This window comes from Rutidosis leptorrhynchoides, chromosome 5 (assembly GCF_046630445.1).
Source record: "Rutidosis leptorrhynchoides isolate AG116_Rl617_1_P2 chromosome 5, CSIRO_AGI_Rlap_v1, whole genome shotgun sequence".
Taxonomy (NCBI): Eukaryota; Viridiplantae; Streptophyta; class Magnoliopsida; order Asterales; family Asteraceae; genus Rutidosis; species Rutidosis leptorrhynchoides.
In genome coordinates, this window is record NC_092337.1 from 305463913 (window position 1) to 305482373 (window position 18461).

At 34.7% G+C, this 18461-nt stretch overlaps 1 non-coding gene across 1 annotated transcript; it reads right to left on the reverse strand.

Moving 5' to 3' along the window:
• Window positions 1-457: 457 nt before the first annotated feature.
• Window positions 458-564, reverse strand: LOC139850841 (small nucleolar RNA R71). Its single transcript, XR_011760219.1, has one exon. It is a non-coding gene; the product is annotated as a small nucleolar RNA R71 (small nucleolar RNA).
• Between the last annotated feature and the right edge of the window lie 17897 nt (window positions 565-18461).

The window sequence follows — 18461 nt, forward strand, 5'->3', positions numbered from 1 at the left end:
TCTCGTTTAAAAATCATTAAGTTAGTAGTCTTGTTTTTACGTATGTAGTTCATTGTTAATATACTTAATGATATGTTTACTTATCATAGTATCATGTTAACTATATATATATCCATATATATGTCATCATCTAGTTTTTACAAGTTTTAACGTTCGTGAATCACCGGTCAACTTGGGTGGTCAATTGTCTATATGAAACATATTTCAATTAATCAAGTCTTAACAAGTTTGATTGCTTAACATGTTGGAAACATTTAATCATGTAAATATCAATCTCAATTAATATATATAAACATGGAAAAGTTCGGGTCACTACATATATCTCATGTTATTTCCGTGGACATTAAAGGGAGAAGCCAAAGATTGGTTGGAATCATTACCTGAAGGGGCGATTGATACATGGGACGTTTTAGTTGAAAAATTTCTTAAACAATTCTTTCCGGCATCTAAAGCCGTAAGACTTCAAGGAGAAATTGTTACGTTCACACAGAAGCCAAATGAAACTCTATATGAAGCGTGGACCAGATTTGAAAAGTTATTGAGAGGATGTCCGCAACATGGTTTAGACACATGTCAAATAGTACAAATATTCTACCAAGGATGCGACATCACTACAAGAAAAGACATAGACATAGCAGCTGGTGGTTCCATTATGAAGAAAATAGCAACTGATGCTTATAAAATTATTGATAACACTGCTTCCCACTCACATGAGTGGCACCAAGGAAAAGATATCGTTAGATCATCTAAAGCAGCTAGAGCCGATTCTAGCCATGACTTAGATTCCATTTCCGCAAAGATAGATGCTGTCGAGAGACGAATGGAAAAGATGACTAAGGATATTCACTCAATACGAATTAGTTGTGAGCAGTGTGGAGGGCCACATTTGACCAAAGATTGTCTCAATATTGAACTAACAATGGAACAAAGAGAGAATGTTTCATACATAAACCAAAGGCTTGGAAATAATTATCAGAATAATTATCAACCGCCAAGACTAATTTACAATCAAAACCAGAATTATAATCGAAATGTTCCATACAACAACTAACAAGGTCCTAGCAATCAACAAGTATCCAATAATACTTACAATCAGCAAAGACCTAATTTTCAAAACAAACCACCACAAACCGATGATAAAAAGCCAAATTTAGAAGATATGATGACGAAGCTAGTTGAATCTCAAACGCAGTTTTTCACATCTTAGAAACAAACCAATGAACAAAATGCTCAAGCATTTAGAAATCAACAAGCTTCTATTCAAAATTTGGAACAAGAAGTAAGTAACCTACCAAGGTTGATAGGTGAAAGAAAATCAGGAAGTCTACCTAGTGATACAAATGCTAACCCCCGAAATGAAACAGCTAAAGCCATTACCACAAGAAGTGGTATTACACTTAAACCACCTGAAATACCTCTAATTTCTGATGAAGCTATTCCTACTCCATAAGAACCACAACCTGAACAAGATAAGGAAAAAGAACCAGTAGTTGAAAAGGTTAATGAAGATAACACAGTTAAGGCTAAACCTTATGTTAAACCATACCAACCACCACTTCCTTACTCGAGTAAAATGAGAAAAGAGAGACTTGAAGCCGAGCAATCCAAATTCTTGGATATGTTTAAACAGATAAATGTAAATCTTCCTTTCATTGATGTGATTTCAGGAATGCCTAGATATGCTAAATTTCTGAAAGATCTAATCACAAATAGAAAGAAAATGGAAGAACTCTTGGCTGTTACTATGAATGCTAATTGTTCTACAGTGCTGTTGAATAAGATACCAGAAAAATTATCAGATCCAGGAAGTTTCACAATTCCATGTTTTCTGGGTAGTCTTAGTTCAATAGAAGCATTGGCAGACTTAGGTGCTAGTATAAATCTAATGCCGTATTCACTATACGCTAAACTAGACCTTGGAGAATTGAAACCAACAAGAATAAATATACAACTAGCCGGTAGATCAATAAAATATCCTAGAGGGATAATGGAGAACATGCTAGTTAAAGTTGGTACTTTAGTATTTCCAGTAGATTTTGTTGTTCTGGATATGGAAGAAGATTCTCAAGTTCCTCTCATATTAGGAAGACCATTCTTAAACACGGCTAAAGCAATGATAGACGTGTTTGGTAAGAAACTAACCCTAAGTATAGAGGACGAGAGTGTTACCTTTTCAGTTGATAGAGCAATGCAACAACCGCAATCTGCAGATGATACATGCTATTATATTCAAACTATAGATTCACATGCAGAATTGTTAGAAGAATTTCCAGAATTACAAGGAACATGAGAATGTTCTTTAGGAGAAAGTACTGAACCAATTGATGAAACTGAAATGTTAGCTACACTTATGGCTAATGGATATGAACCAACAACAGAAGAAATTCAAATGCTAAAAGAAGAAGACAGATATTGATATAAATCATCGATAGAAGAACCACCGACATTAGAGTTAAAGCCACTTCCAAACCATTTAGAATATGCTTATTTACATGGTGAATCTGAATTACCTATAATAATATCGTCTTCTCTTACTGAAAATGAAAAATCTCAACTCATTTCTGTGTTAAAAGCTCATAAACCAGCTATTGCGTAGAAGATTCATGATATTAAAGGAATAAGTCCTTCGTATTGCACACATAAAATCCTTATGGAAGAAGGTCATAAAACGTATGTACAACGCCAAAGAAGACTAAATCCTAATATGCAAGATGTTGTTAAGAAAGAAATTATTAAACTGCTAGATGCAGGTTTAATTTATCCAATTTCTGATAGTCCATGGGTAAGCCCAGTTCAATGCGTGCCTAAAAAGGGTGGCATGACTGTCATTACAAATGAGAAAAATGAGCTTATTCCTACTAGGACTGTAACAGGATGGCGTGTTTGTATTGATTATAGAAAATTAAATGACGCCACCAGAAAAGATCACTTTCCCTTACCTTTTATTGATCAAATGTTGGAAAGATTAGCCGGAAATAGTTACTATTGTTTTCTTGATGGTTTTTCCGGATATTTTCAAATTCCAATAGCACCCGAGGATCAAGAGAAAACCACATTCACGTGCCCTTATGGTACTTTTGCTTACAAACGCATGCCATTTGGACTTTGCAACGCCCCTGCAACCTTTCAAAGGTGCATGATGGCGATTTTTCACGACATGATAGAAGAATGCATGGAAGTTTTCATGGATGACTTTTCAGTCTTCGGTGATACTTTTGAATCATGTTTAGTTAATCTTGAACGAATGCTTGTTAGATGTGAACAATCAAATCTAGTTCTTAATTGGGAGAAATGCCATTTCATGGTTAAAGAAGGCATCGTTCTTGGATATAAAATTTCAAAGGAAGGAATTGAAGTGGATAGAGCTAAAGTAGATGTAATTGCTAAACTTCCACATCCCACCAATGTTAGAGGAGTTAGGAGTTTTCTAGGGCATGTCGGTTTTTACCGACGTTTCATAAAAGATTTTTCTAAAATTGCCACTCCTATGAATAAACTCCTAGAAAATGATGCTCCATTCATCTTTTTAGATGAATGCATCAAATCTTTTAATATTCTTAAAGAGAAACTCACTAATGTGCCGATTATGATAACTCCAAATTGGAATTTACCGTTTGAACTAATGTGCGATGCAAGTGATTTTGCAATGGGAGCCGTTTTAGGACAAAAGGATTGAAAAACGATTTCAACCTATATATTATGCTAGTAAGACGTTACAAGGAGCACAAACGAATTATACAACTACTGAAAAAGAACTCCTTGCTATTGTCTTTGCTTTTGACAAATTTTGATCATATCTCGTTCTAGCTAAAACGGTGGTCTATACCGACCATTCTGCTCTTAGATACCTATTTTCGAAACAAGATGCTAAACCAAGATTAATCCATTGGATATTACTCTTAAAAGAGTTCGATATTGAAATTCGAGATAAAAAGGGAGCAGAAAATCTCGCAGCTGATCATCTTTCTCGTCTTGAAAATCCTGAATTAGAAGTTCTAAATGAATCGGCCATACAAGACAACTTTCCTGATGAATACCTATTGAAGATAGATTATAATGAAATTTCATGGTTTGCAGACTATGCAAACTACTTAGTATGTGGATTCCTTGAAAAAGGATTGTCGTACCAAAAACGAAAGAAATTTTTTAGTGATATAAAACACTATTTCTGGGAAGATCCACATTTGTGTAAAAGTTGTCCCGATGGAATAATACGCTGATGTGTATTCGGAGATAAAGCTAGTAAAATTTTAAACCATTGTCACACAGGACCAACAGAAGGGCGTTATGGGCCTCAACTCACAGCAAGAAAAGTTTATGATGCTGGATTCTATTGGCCTACAATTTACAAAGACGCACACCTTCTTTGAAAATCCTGTGATGCTTGTCAAAGGGCCGGAAAAATAAGTCAATGTGATGAAATGCCACAAAATGTCATTCAAGTATGTGAAGTATTTGACATTTGAGGTATTGACTTTATGGGTCCATTTCCAAAATCTCATAATAATCTCTACATTCTCGTAGCCATTGATTATGTATCTAAATGGGCGGAAGCACAAGCTCTCCCAACTAACGATGCACGAGTTGTAGTTAACTTTTTAAAACGTCTTTTTGCAAGGTTTGGAACACTAAAAGCTTTAATAAGTGATCGGGGAACTCATTTCTGTAATAACCAACTTGAGAAAGTTCTCAAAAGATATGGAGTAACTCATAAAATCTCCACCGCATATCATCCACAGACAAGTGGACAAGTTGAAAATACCAACCGAGCTTTAAAACGTATTCTAGAGAAAACCGTAGGATCAAATTCGAAGGAATGGTCCATAAAATTGGAGGATGCACTCTGGGCTTTTAGAACAGCCGATAAAACTTCAATTGGAACCACACCTTTTAAACTCGTTTGCGCAAAAGCATGTCATCTTCCCGTAGAAATTGAACACAAAGCATTTTGGGCTTTGAAGACATGTAATCTTGATTTACATGAAGCTGGACGTCTACGGTTAAGTCAATTAAACGAATTAGAAGAATTGAGACATGAAGCATACGAAAATTCGTTAATCTATAAAGAAAGAATGAAGAAATGGCATGATAAAAAAATCAGAAGTTCAAAAGAATTTAAGGAAGGAGACAGAGTTCTTCTTTTCAATTCACGATTCAAGCTATTTCCTGGAAAATTAAAATCAAGATGGTCTGGACCATTTATAGTCAAAAGAGTTTTCCCATACGGAACAATAGAATTAATAAATTCAAATGGATTTGAATTTAAGGTTAATGGTCACATAGTTAAACATTACATAGATAGTCCAATGGAAGTCGACAACGAAGTTAATCACAATTTCAACACCACAGCTAACTAAGTATGGGGAGAATCAAGTCTTTAAAGGATAATATGTATTTCTATTAGAGTTAGATGTTCTGTTTTCATGTAGTTCTCGAAAATGGAATCCGAATGGTCTTTCCCTAGCAGACCCTAAAGAACTAGTCTTCTCCCCCCATTCTGAATTTTTATTTTTTTTTAGGTTTTACGAGATGAAGACTTCCTGTGAATTAAACCATGGTCTAATGCTACACGCTTTGATCACTAAACGTAATAATGACACCCTTCCAAGTGAAATAGTATCATTAATCAGAGGTAAATTGGACGGAGTAAGAAAAGAATCCAGATGCGAAAATAATAATTTACAATTTGGTAAAGGAAAATCAAAATCCGCAGCGAAAAGAAGAGCACGACACCTTGAAAGATGTCACAGATGCGGAAAATGGTCACACGAAGGTAAATGTTCAAATAATCAAACCTATTCAAACACCGAATTTGTTACTTTATGCAGAGATGGACCGTTCATATGTTTAGAAGAAAAAACACTGAATGCTCGAGGTTACGCCTATGTAGCTATGGAAAATCAATTAGTCCGACTATCTTATGAGTGGGCTAGAGCATATCACTAAGAATACTATCTCACAGGTAAGTTTGTACAGTTTTTATTTTTATTTTTATTTTTAACCTTTTGATAATAAACGCTAATTTGTTCGCTATAAAGTATTAAATTGGTATTCGATAAAATTAGGTCTTGTGACCGAAATTATTGATATCATACAAAAATTTATTACATCACTGCGAAATTTACCGTTTATTCTTAAGGTATAAATATCTTTAATCAATCAACCCAAAATATTTCAAAAATTCGTCATGAGTTAAATTAGGTCGTTGAACCGAAATTACTTTACCGAAAAGAGGGGCGTATATTTTTGATAATATTTGATTGATTAAAGTGGGATAAAAGACCAAAAAGATTTTTAATTTTATTTTTACTTTGTTTTTAAAATTAATATTAAAATAATATTGTAAACTTGTTAAAATTAATATATATTTAAAATTGTAAATATTTGAAAAATTAATATTTTTAATATAAATTTGTATGAAAAGAAAAATATAATTTAAGTTTGGTGTGAATTTTTAATATAAATTTTTAATTTTATGCATTTTAAATTTAAGTTTGGTGTAAATTTAAAAACAAAAATTTACTTTATTTTGCTAAGTTAAAAATATGATTTTTAAAATTCGTCGTGAGTTGAAGACTAGGTCGTTGAACCGAAATTGCTTTACCCGAGGGAGGGACGAGAACTTTTATTATCATTATTTTTAATCTTATTGAACTAAAGTATGCTAAAAATATTAAAAAAACTCAAAAATCTTTGCTTTTAAAACAATGTTTTGAAATGACGAAATCTTAAGATTTTGTCGAGGGACGGACTAGGACATCGTTCCGAAACAACCTCGTCCTAAATAAAAGGAAAAACAAAATTTTAAATTTAATTTATGTTTTGTTAGTATAAGGTTTTATATAAAAAAAAAAAATAGCCGCGACTCGCGGAGGTTTTAGTGGGACCACCACCGCACTCGCGGAGCTTATAAAATCCAGAAAAAAAATATAACTGGTCGAACAGACCAGTTTGTACACCACCCACACCCATTTTCTGCGAAAAACACACACAAAAAATCGTCCAAATTCGTGATTTTTCACCATTTTTCATCAAATCTTTCATAAAAGCACAATGAGGAGACTATTATCAAGGAATTACTCAAGGAAATCGGTAAATTTCTACACCTAAACACCATTTAATCCGAATTTATAGTGTTCTTGAACAATTTTATGCCTAATTCGATTTTGATGCTTTCTAGTGTAATAATGCTTCAATTTTTTTTGTGTATTATGCTTGTATAACCTAGATTGATGCTATTTAACATGATTAGAAGCTTTGAACTTCAATTTTTGAATAATCTAGGGTTTGTGTGCTTGAGCAAAATTAGGGCTTTTTGATATAAACAGGTTATGGCCGAATTTTGTTGTTAGTTTATGCTAAATTGAGTAGTGTAACATGTTTAGGTTGCTAAATGATCAAAATTTTGATCCTAAACATGATTTATGAAGATTAAAGTGGACTTTTTGAACCAAAATTGCATGAACTTGATTTAATTGATATGAATGCCATGAGGAACTTATTTAATTGTTATAATGATTGTTTTTGACATGTTTTAAAAGATAAATGCGAAGGAACTTTGTATACATATTTGTAAAAGTATATTTGTAAAAGTGTATAGAGTTTAATATAGATTAAACATGTCATTGTAATTGTTTAAGATTTATGACTTTGCTAAAACTAATGCATATTTGGATGCACAAAAAATTGTGTTTGATATATTTTGCAGACTGAAAGGGGTGAATCTTCATCCCAGACTCGCAATGCTCCTCCGGAAGATGCAGATCAACAGGAAATTAATAACCAATACTGACAAGATATGCCTCACCCAATTATTTCATATTCAAATATTCATGAGGCAGATTTACATCCGAATTTGAGATTTAATAGATATTGGATAGACTATCCAAAATATCAAAAGAACCTGCACAACCTTGTGTCTAATAATGCTGAGGTACCCAGAGTTATAGATTGGGAACCATTAGAGGCAGTGGAATTGGCCGAGCCAATAAGAGAATTACTTACTCAAAGGTATGGTAATTCTACTTTTAGTGATTGGGTAGGTTTATTCAACATGCGTAGACCTGTGTATAGAGAATGGTGTATAGAGTTATTATGTACTATTGAAATAAATGATCGGGTAGATACTTTAACCGATCGTATTTTTCTTAGATTTTTATTAGGAGGGGAGATGTGCCATATGTCTTTATTAGATATGGCTCGGGCTTTACGTATATGATTGTCAGAGGTTAATAGTTTATGGTAGGAGGGTGGATGAGAATTTTGATACGAATGACGTATGGAGTAGTATGACTAGCCATCGCCGATTCCAGGGGGGATTATACTCTTATCTTGATATTGATAGAGCTGAATTAAGAGTAATCATTAGGTTTTTAGCCAATTCAATTACAAAGTGAGGTAAGAATAAGAAAAAGGTAAATGAACAGGATTTGTCTTACCACATGTGTATTCGAGACCCACAGAGCGCTGTAAGTATACCTTTTTATGTGGGTTATTATTTATTGACTATGGTTAGGGGTATGAGGCGTGGTAGCATAATAGGAGGTGGTATATTTATTACTTTAATTGCTGAATATCTCGGTGTGGATAGAAGTCGGGGAGAATATTAATGGCAGAACCAGAACCCCGCCATATAATAGATTTGCGTGTTTATCATGGTGCTAAGGTCTTAAAAAAATGAAACAACGCGACATCACGTTATGATGGCAGGCATCCACAGTTTGAGAGAGATCAACAGCAAGGTCAACCGGGAGGGGGTAATCCAATGATGGAAATGCAAATTTTTATGTCTCGACACGAGTATGAAATGGCTAGACAAAAAGCATTTCAAGATTGGCAGTATCATCAAAGCCAAATCATAAGTCATTGTACACACGTAGGTAGAAACTACATTCCTACCGTTATGCCCGAATTTGCTCCTTGGACATTAGAGAGCCGACCACCATATCCTACATATGACCCGGCCCAAGCATTTTACAGCATCTATGGATACGCTTGGGACCCATACTGGAACCATCCTCCTCATCCGTAATTTTCTATTTTTGTTTATTTTATTGTAATGTTACTAATTCTTAATTTTCTTATTTCTTATTTTATTATTATAATAGCTTTTATAATTTTCTAACTTTATTAGATTTTAATAATTTTTGAATGTGGTGTGAAAACCCAACTTCAAAAATATGTGTATATGTGTTTGTAGTTTATCTCATGTACAAAGCAGGGTAAAACAGCGCATTTTCAAAGACTGGCATTAAGTTCAGCAAAAGCTATTAATTTTGACGACGAAACGAAAAAACAAATGTGATGTACCAACAGCCGGAATGAACAAATGACGTGCATCATTTATCATTAAGCAAATAAACGCCAATATGTTTGGAAATTTTGGTAAAATTTAATTATTTTTTACGCTAATCACCCTCAATAATTTGAATTGTTACTGATTTCTTGCAAATGAGGGCATTGCAAGATCTTAAGTGTGAGAAGGGGTTAAATTCTTTCGGATTTTTAAAATTTTTAACTTATACACTTGGTTACCATTAAAAATACTAGTAACGCAGTAGTTGTATTAGAATCTAGTGCTCTCTCATAACAAAGAACAGCCCTAGTCTTATGTACTGACTACCCACTTCTAGTAAAATTTTTCAAAATTTTCAATTAAATGAATTCAAAATCATGTTTATACATATTTATGAACGATAAAACTAGGTGTTAACACCGAAATTATTGTTACCTCGAAAAGGACATAAATTGAGAAACAAACCAAAATGTTAGAATTCATTTAAAATGGAATAGAGGACAATAAAAAGGCAAATAAAAGAAAATAAAATCCAAGTGTGGGAAAATTTACCAAGTTATTTAAAACATAAGTCACATATTTTTGTAACAAATAACTAAAGATACTTTTGTTTTGGACGATTTTAATCAGTTTTACCCGATTTACTGTAATATATTTGAAAGAAAGATGGATCTACACGATGAATCAATTCCATCATTAAAAGGAAGTAAAGTCTTCCGAAAAAGAAACGCGCTTCTTGATTTAGGTCATGAAGTTGTCGTCCAGACCAGCTGTAGGTTGACGAAAAATCTAGAAAAATCATCACTAAAATTAGCAGGAAATCCACGGACCTCAGCATAAAACAGGGTCGCCAAGTGGTTAGACTTATCCTAACCATGAGAGGATCTGTCTTGTAAAATGGGGAGGACGCCGTGCAAATTAGCTGAATAAGACTAATGAATCAGATCCCCAGAAAGGATAATCTCCTTAAAAGATCAAAAATCAGCTTTTAAGCCTGATATTACTCAATCCTAGAGATGGACCTTAAAGATTGAGAATTACAAACTCATGAAATTCGATGATATCTAAACTCGAGCTTGAACGAGAAAATATTTTGATCAAAATTATAAACCGATTTGTTTTCTGAAAACCCATTTTCAATGCGTTCATTACCATTGAACGTAAAATCCTAGGAATTCACCTGGAATTCATTAGGTCACCTGAACCAAATCGGGTGTCAACCGTAAGAACGGTGGTTGCATAGCATGGTCAAAGACAGGACCTTGTGCCAGACCGAAAAATTATAAGGGTGAGCTTTACTATTGCTCCTACAAAGGATAGTAATTGCATCCGATACATTATAGACCATAATTAAAAGCATGTCAGGGGACATTGCCTTAACAGTTGCTTGTTCAACGCTTTCCTTTACAACCGGACGGTAGTTTACCGAAAGGTAATATACGAAGCAAGTATACTGGACGTGTTGCTTTCCCAATTCAAGGTTAGCAAGTGGGTGACACAAAACCTTAAGTTTTGAGCTAAAAATTTCAAATATGAAACCCACCAAACCCACAAAAAGAATTTGCAAACACCGGTGAAGGGTTATCCCGAAAAACTTATCTAGGGTAAAAGCTAGATTTAATTTTCAAAAGATCAAATGTTTTCATAAAGATCCAATTTCCTTAATGGATCTAAACTTTTATAGTCATGTGGGACTGTAAACCACATCGTTACTACCATTGTTTATACCGCCGTATAGAAATCACTGATGTATAAAGTGTGATGAATAAAGAAGTGATTCTAGTATATTTCAAGACTATATTGCTTGAGGACAAGCAACGCTCAAGTGTGGGAATATTTGATAATGCTAAAAACGAACATATATTTCATAGCATTATCCCTCAAGAAAGACAAGCTTTTAGTTGCAATTGTTCTATTTGCTAGTGATATTCGTTTAAATAATAAAAGGTGAAGACAAAAGACAGATGCGATGAATTGAAGACGCAAACGACCAAAAAGCTCAAAAGTACAAAGTACAATCAAAGTGGTTCCAATTATTGATGAGAAACGTCTCAAAATTACAAGAGTACAAGCCGCAAAATGCAAAGTACAAGATATTAAATTATACGAAAGGACGTTCGAAAATCCGGAACCGAGACATGAACCAGCTTTCAACGTACGAAGCAACGGATCGGAAATTATAAATTAATTATGTATATAAATATAATATAATATATAATTAATTATATAAATTATATATTTATATTATATTTATAATAAAATCCGTCGGCAGACTAAGATCCAAACTTGGATGAGCTGGAATCACGACCTCCGCACTCGCGGAGCTTTGAAGACCAAAATGCACCGCACTCGCGGAGCACTCTCTGCCTATAAAAGAACATGCATTTCGACGATTTATATATACCTTTTATATTTTATATATATTTTTCTTTCCATTTTTATGTATCAAGTATCACTCCAAATTGTAATCTCAATTTGTAATTTTAATTTTAAGTTAGTGATAATAATAAGGATCGATTAGTCGAATGTTTTAAGGTTTTGTAAGTCGAAACTCTGTCCGTGTACCACTACGCTAATAACACCCACTGTAAGTTATGTTTATGTTATTTTCATTAATGTCTCGTAGCTAAGTTATTATTATGCTTATTTAATTCCGAAGTAATCGTGATGTTTGACTAAAAATATTAAAATTAGGTAATTGGGCTTTGTACCATAATTGGAGTTTGGACAAAAGAACGACACTTGTGAAAATTAGACTATGGGCTATTAATGGGCTTTATATTTGTTTAACTAAATGATAGTTTGTTAATTTTAATATAAAGATTTACAATTGGACGTCCCTATAAATAACCATATACACTCGATCGGACACGATGGGCGGGATATTTATATGTACGAATAATCGTTCATTTAACCGGACACGGGAATGGATTAATAGTCTATGAAATTATTAAAACAGGGGTGAAATTATGTACAAGGACACTTGGCATAATTGATAACAAAGTATTAAAACCTTGGATTACACGCAGTCGATATCCTGGTGTAATTATTAAATAAAGTATTAAGACCTTGTTACAGTTTAAGTCCCCAATTAGTTGGAATATTTAACTTCGGGTATAAGGATAATTTGACGAGGACACTCGCACTTTATATTTATGACTGATGGACTGTTATGGACAAAAACCAGACGGACATATTGAATAATCCAGGACAAAGAACAATTGACCCATGGGAATAAACTAAAATCAACACGTCAAACATCATGATTACGGAAGTTTAAATAAGCATTATTCTTTTATTCCATATATAATTCCTTTATTTTCATATTTAATTGCACTTCTAATTATCACATTTTTATTTATTGTCATTGTATTTAATTGCACTTTTAATTATCGTACTTTTTAATTATCGCAATTTTATTTCATCGCACTTTTATTTATTGTAATTTCATTATCGTTATTTATTTTACGCTTTAAATTAAGTCTTTTATTTATTTAATATTTTACATTAGGTTTTAACTGCAACTAAAAGTTTTAAAAATCGACAAACCGGTCATTAAACGGTAAAAACCCCCTTTTTATAATAATAATATTACTTATATATATTTGTATTTTTATTAATTAAAACTAATATAGCGTTAAGCTTTGTTTAAAAGATTTCCCTGTGGAACGAACCGGACTTACTAAAAACTACACTACTGTACGATTAGGTACACTGTCTATAAGTGTTGTAGTAAGGTTTAGGTATATCCATTCTATAAATAAATAAATATCTTGTGTAAAATTGTATCATATTTAATAGTATTTCCTAGTAAAATATAAGCTATTTCATATACACCTCTACGCACATCACTCTCTTTTTCTACAATATTAGTCATACTTTCAAGGTCTTCGACTCCGTGCGGGAAACCTAGTACCCGAAGAAGAACGCCGAAGATTGTATTAGGAGCGGTCTGGATTTTGAAGTTGTCACTTTTGTATTCAGAACTCGTTTAATCTACTGGTACTTCTATCCTTTATCTTTATATAATGTTTCCTATTATTATGCTTTGTGATATTGTTGCCATGATTAGCGAGTAGTTATCTTTAGTGTATATTATGATGTAGTCAGTTATAATGTCGAAATAATATTATGGCTTGTGTATGTTGTCGAGATTCTTTTCGAGTATGCTTTGAACTCAATCGCTTTTCCAACTAATAGAACGTAGTTATTGGCTCTGTTATTGGGAAGTCGCGAACCCCGATTCTGAGTACACTATCTATGTCACCCCTTGGTAAGAGATGTCTGAGGCACACCGGTAGTAGTAAGTCCACAAAGCCTTGGATTCCGACTGAGGAATCTTTCGTAGTGAAACATCTGACTAGACCCCTAGTACATTGTCGGTCCTAGACCATGCTAGTGTAGTCACCAAGCATATAAACTTCGTACGTGCACGCTGAAGCACAACGGTTGTTGTAAGCTGTACCTCTGCTAAGTAAGGCCATGGAACCCGGTCAGTGCTGATTAGTACACTTCACCATAACGTGGTCTCAAGCATTGCACCCCGCTTGAGGGATTCTTGGTTAATTAAGGAACTGTTTGTTTAAACACATAAAGGATTGGACCGTTAGGATAACCGAACGTGTTCATGGAAGTCAAACTTGACTTGGCCATGGTGTTCTTTATGGTTGAACTCTTTTAAGGGCCTAACTATCTTTTAAACCCAATCGTTAATGAAAGCATCGAAACACATCACGTCTCTCGGATATGGCAAGCCCTGTATTCTATTATGCTTAAGAAAGTTTAGACCTTTGTGGAATGTTAATACGTCACCCAACCGAGTCGCTCAGTTGGATGTGCCGTTTGAACGTGTATGCTTGTAGTCAGACTGCACGGGCATCGGGGGTAAGGGACATTGCTGTCTATTCAGAATCTTCAAGCTTATCGCATTACCCAGTGACATGTTTTATGACAGGGCGTTTAGGACCAGTGTAATGAATACAAGGCCGCTGCCTATTCATGAGCCAGTATTCCATAATCCCAGTAAAGTAACTGGCGAAATCATAGCATGCACTTGTTTTAACCTTATCTAAATTACAAATTTTACCGCATTTACTTTACCTTATCTTATAAACTAGAAAAAACCCAAAAATTAGGTAACAAACCACTACTCATGCACCTTAGGATTATCTTACCACTACTTTAAATATAGGTTCGATTCTACTGATGTCTCAAAAATACAACCCTAGGTCATACTTCTTGATATCGCTCAATTTATATATGTTTATCTCTCGATATCTACCTCGTTTTTGCTCAGTTTTTGACTATCTCGGAGCCTATTTAGTGTGTTATTGAGCTAATTGGTAAATAATGGGCTAAGGAGTTGACTTGGTGTAAAATTGACTAAATCTTGGGCAAAATTGGCTAAGAAAATGACAAGTGCAGGGAACAGCACCAAAAGCGCCGCTCCTGTATAAGAGCGCCGCTCCTGAAGGACTAAAAGCGCCGCTCCAGGTTTAAAAGCACCGCTATTATGCACGATTTGTCTCCATTTCTCATCAATGAGCAAAAGCGTCGCTCCTCACTAAAAGCGTCGTTCCTGATCAGGGCCAAAAGCATCGCTCCTCACCAAAAGTGCCGCTCCTGAAGTAAGCCAAAAGCGCCGCTCCTGAAGTAAAAGCGGTGCTCCTAACGCTGTTTCAGTCCATATTTTCAGCACTATAAAAGGAACGAGATTAGGTCATTTCTCATGTACATCTTTGAGAGCAGCTGCCTAGGGTCCGAATTTCACACACAAAACCCTAATTTCATCATCCATTGGAGATTACGGGGAGGATTCAAGGAAGATTGCTCAAGATTCATCATCACTTAGCTTAGATCTTCATCTTCTTTATATTTTGGGTTGTAATCTCCACTTTGCTTTATATATTTTGCATTAATTAGTTGTAATCATCACTTTACTCTTATTACTTTGCTTTCATTACTTGTAATAGCTTGAATATGATGAAGATTTACATTTCTATGCTTATTATTAGTTTGGTTTTAGCCATGCTTGGCTAAATCTCTTGTGTTTGCTTATCTATGAATCTCTAATGCTAGTGTTTGCCCCAAATCAATTGAATATTGTTTTTTGAATGAATTACATAATCATGTGTTGTTGAGTTGGCTAAAGAACCATTGCTATGAGTTTTTTTTTAGGCTTGACTTTTATTACATATGTTGAGTAGCTCTCTTAGTGATTTGAGAAGTGAATCAATGTATGCTTCAACACCTTAGGTGATCTAGACAACTAGCTAGGGAATTACAAGTGATTGTGTTCTTGATCTAGGTTGGTTTTCAATTGGCCTTTAGTCAACATAGTAGTGTCGATTATCTTAAGTGATTTCGATAGTTGGGATTTTTATGTGATTTTAACTCAAGCTCAATCTCAATGACCAAATCATGCTTAACTCAATCTTAGGATACAAAGCTTATGTGAAATCGTGGAGTATCATTTGATTTGAGGTTTAGAAGTGATTCTAACATTTAATAGTTCAACAACTTATGAGATAACATAATAGGCAAAACGGGGCAAGCCAAGCATAGAGAGGATTGGATAAGTGAACACGTCTTAGTTAATTGATTTAAGTCTTTAATACTTTGCTACTTGTTTCTCGCTTCTTGTTAGTTTGTTAATTTTGGTTTGTTTAATTGCTTAAGTTTTAGTTGTTAGTTAATATCAATCAAACCCCCCCCCCCCCCCACCCCACCCAAATCAAACAAACCCTAGGACAATTACTAGTTCAAATAACCAACTTACATCGCTCCCCTTGGGTCGAACTTGATAAGAATACTTACATTAAAGTGCTATAATAACCGGGTTTTAAGTGCTCGTTAGTTGTGTGGGCTTGATTGTAGTGTTTAAGTCAAATATAAATTTAGAAGGGTAAAAAGATGTACTGTAATGCACGCATCACACTTTCTTGGTGCCGCTGTCGGGGAAGCGGTTAGCCTAGTGGGTTATTTGGTTTAAACTTTTGATTGTTCGATCCTTTCGTAAGGGCTTGCCCTTGCGGAAGTCACTTTTCGCATTTTGTATATTATTTTTGTTTGGAAAAACCGTTGTGTTTGTGTTGTGTTTGAAGGATACGTGCCTTTGGTGTATGAAAACAAGGTCTCACAAGGATCAAGAGTTCACACATCAATTCTCCGATCCGGAATGATATGTGCACGGGGTTTATTATCATAGAGAAGCAAGGCTATTAAGGAAAAACTTTGAAACTTTGCCATTTTGTTTAGAAGAGATGGATCCAAACAGTAATCCAATTATTAATGAAGAGGGCGATCCTATTGGTCCTCCGGTTGATCAAGAAGCATTGAATGATCCAAACGACACTCCGATGTGGAGCGCTAGATTGGTTGCACCAACATTGATAGCACCGGCTATAGCAAAACCACCAATTGAAGCGGATAATTGGAAGATCGAGGGTAACTTTTTCACGTTGATCAAGGATACTTATTTTCATGGGTTGATAGATGAAAATCCGTTCGAGTATATTCAACACTTTAATGAGCTTTGTGATATTTACAAAACCAAAAACGTCACCGATGACGCTTTCAAGTTGAGGGCATTCCCATTTACACTTCAAGGAGACGCAAAAGCTTAGATGCGAAATTTACCATCCGATTCCATAAGATCTTTTCAAGAGTCAAAAAACGAGTTTATCAATCATTTCTTTCCACCGTCCAAAGTAGATCAATTAAGAATGGAGATTAAAATGTTCACCCAAAGGAATGATGAGAGTTTATATGATGCATGTGTTAGATTCAAGAAGTTACTAAGAGCTTGCCCACCGCATGGTTTGACAAAGAAGGAGTACCTTAACACATTCTATCGCGGTTGTAATATGTCAATTAAGCGACATCTTGATTCTTCATCCGGTGGGGTATTTATGTACAAATCACCAAATGCGGCCGAAGTTATGTTAGAAGACATCTCGGTCAACACATATTAATGGGCACCATCACCACGTGATTTAGCAAGGGCAAATGTAGCACAAGGCGAGAGTGAAAATGGGCAAGTGACGCTTGCAAGCTTGAACAATCAATTTCAAACATTCGGTAAGGAGTTGAAAAAGATTCAACAAACGGTAGTTGCAATGCAAGTTGGTTTTCATATATGTGAGGGTCCACATCTCACAAAGAATTGTCATTAAATTACTCAATGCAATCATGTTGATTTAGATGACATTCTCATGAATTCGGATGCTCATGTGAACTACGTGAGTAATCAAAACTACCAATGGGGAGGATCATCTAATCAAAGCTACTACAATCCTAACCAAAAACAATTGTCATTCAACAACCAAACCAATACACCACCCGGATTCACAAACTAAAACCGAAACCAAGGTTATAACAACAACTACAACCAAAACCGAAACAACAATTCCCAATACCAAAACCAACAACTTTACATCAACCAACCTTGTAGCAACCAAAGCAATTCAAATTATCAAAATAACTAAGGTTATATCAAACACAAAATAACCAAGGTTACAATCAACAACCTCAACAAAATATTCAACAATCCCAACCTTTGAAAAGCTTAGAAGAAATAATGCAAAACTACATCAAGAAGGTAGAATCAACCGAAGCTTTCCTAATGAAAGAGAATGAGTTCTTAAAGCAATAAATCCGAAACCAACAAGCCTCATTCCAAAACCTTGAGAGTGCCGTTGGAAAACTTTCAACTCAAGTTGCCGAAACACCAAAAGGAAATTTACCTTCAAACACTCAAGTAAACACAATCAACAATTACAACAATAACCGTCAACCAAACCAAAATCCACAAAACAACATCGCAAGAGTAAATTCCATTGAAAACACCAATCAAAACCCTAATTACCCAAACCAAAATGAGAATGTCAACGCCATAGCTACTCGAAGCGGTTTAACCACTAAAGGGGTCGAAAACCCTCAACCACAACCCTTTATCACACATGAACCACTACCAAGTTTTTTTTGAAGAGGAAACCGGGGTCAATAAAGGGAAGGGTAAAAAAAGGTTAACTCAAATGAGGGTACGGGTAATGATGAATCGGGTAAGAAGAAGGGTGGTGAGCCTTTGAAGGCTATGAGATAGGTGCCATATCCAAATGCTTTGTGGAAAGACAAGTTGGCGGCTCAATACAAAAAGTTTCAAGAA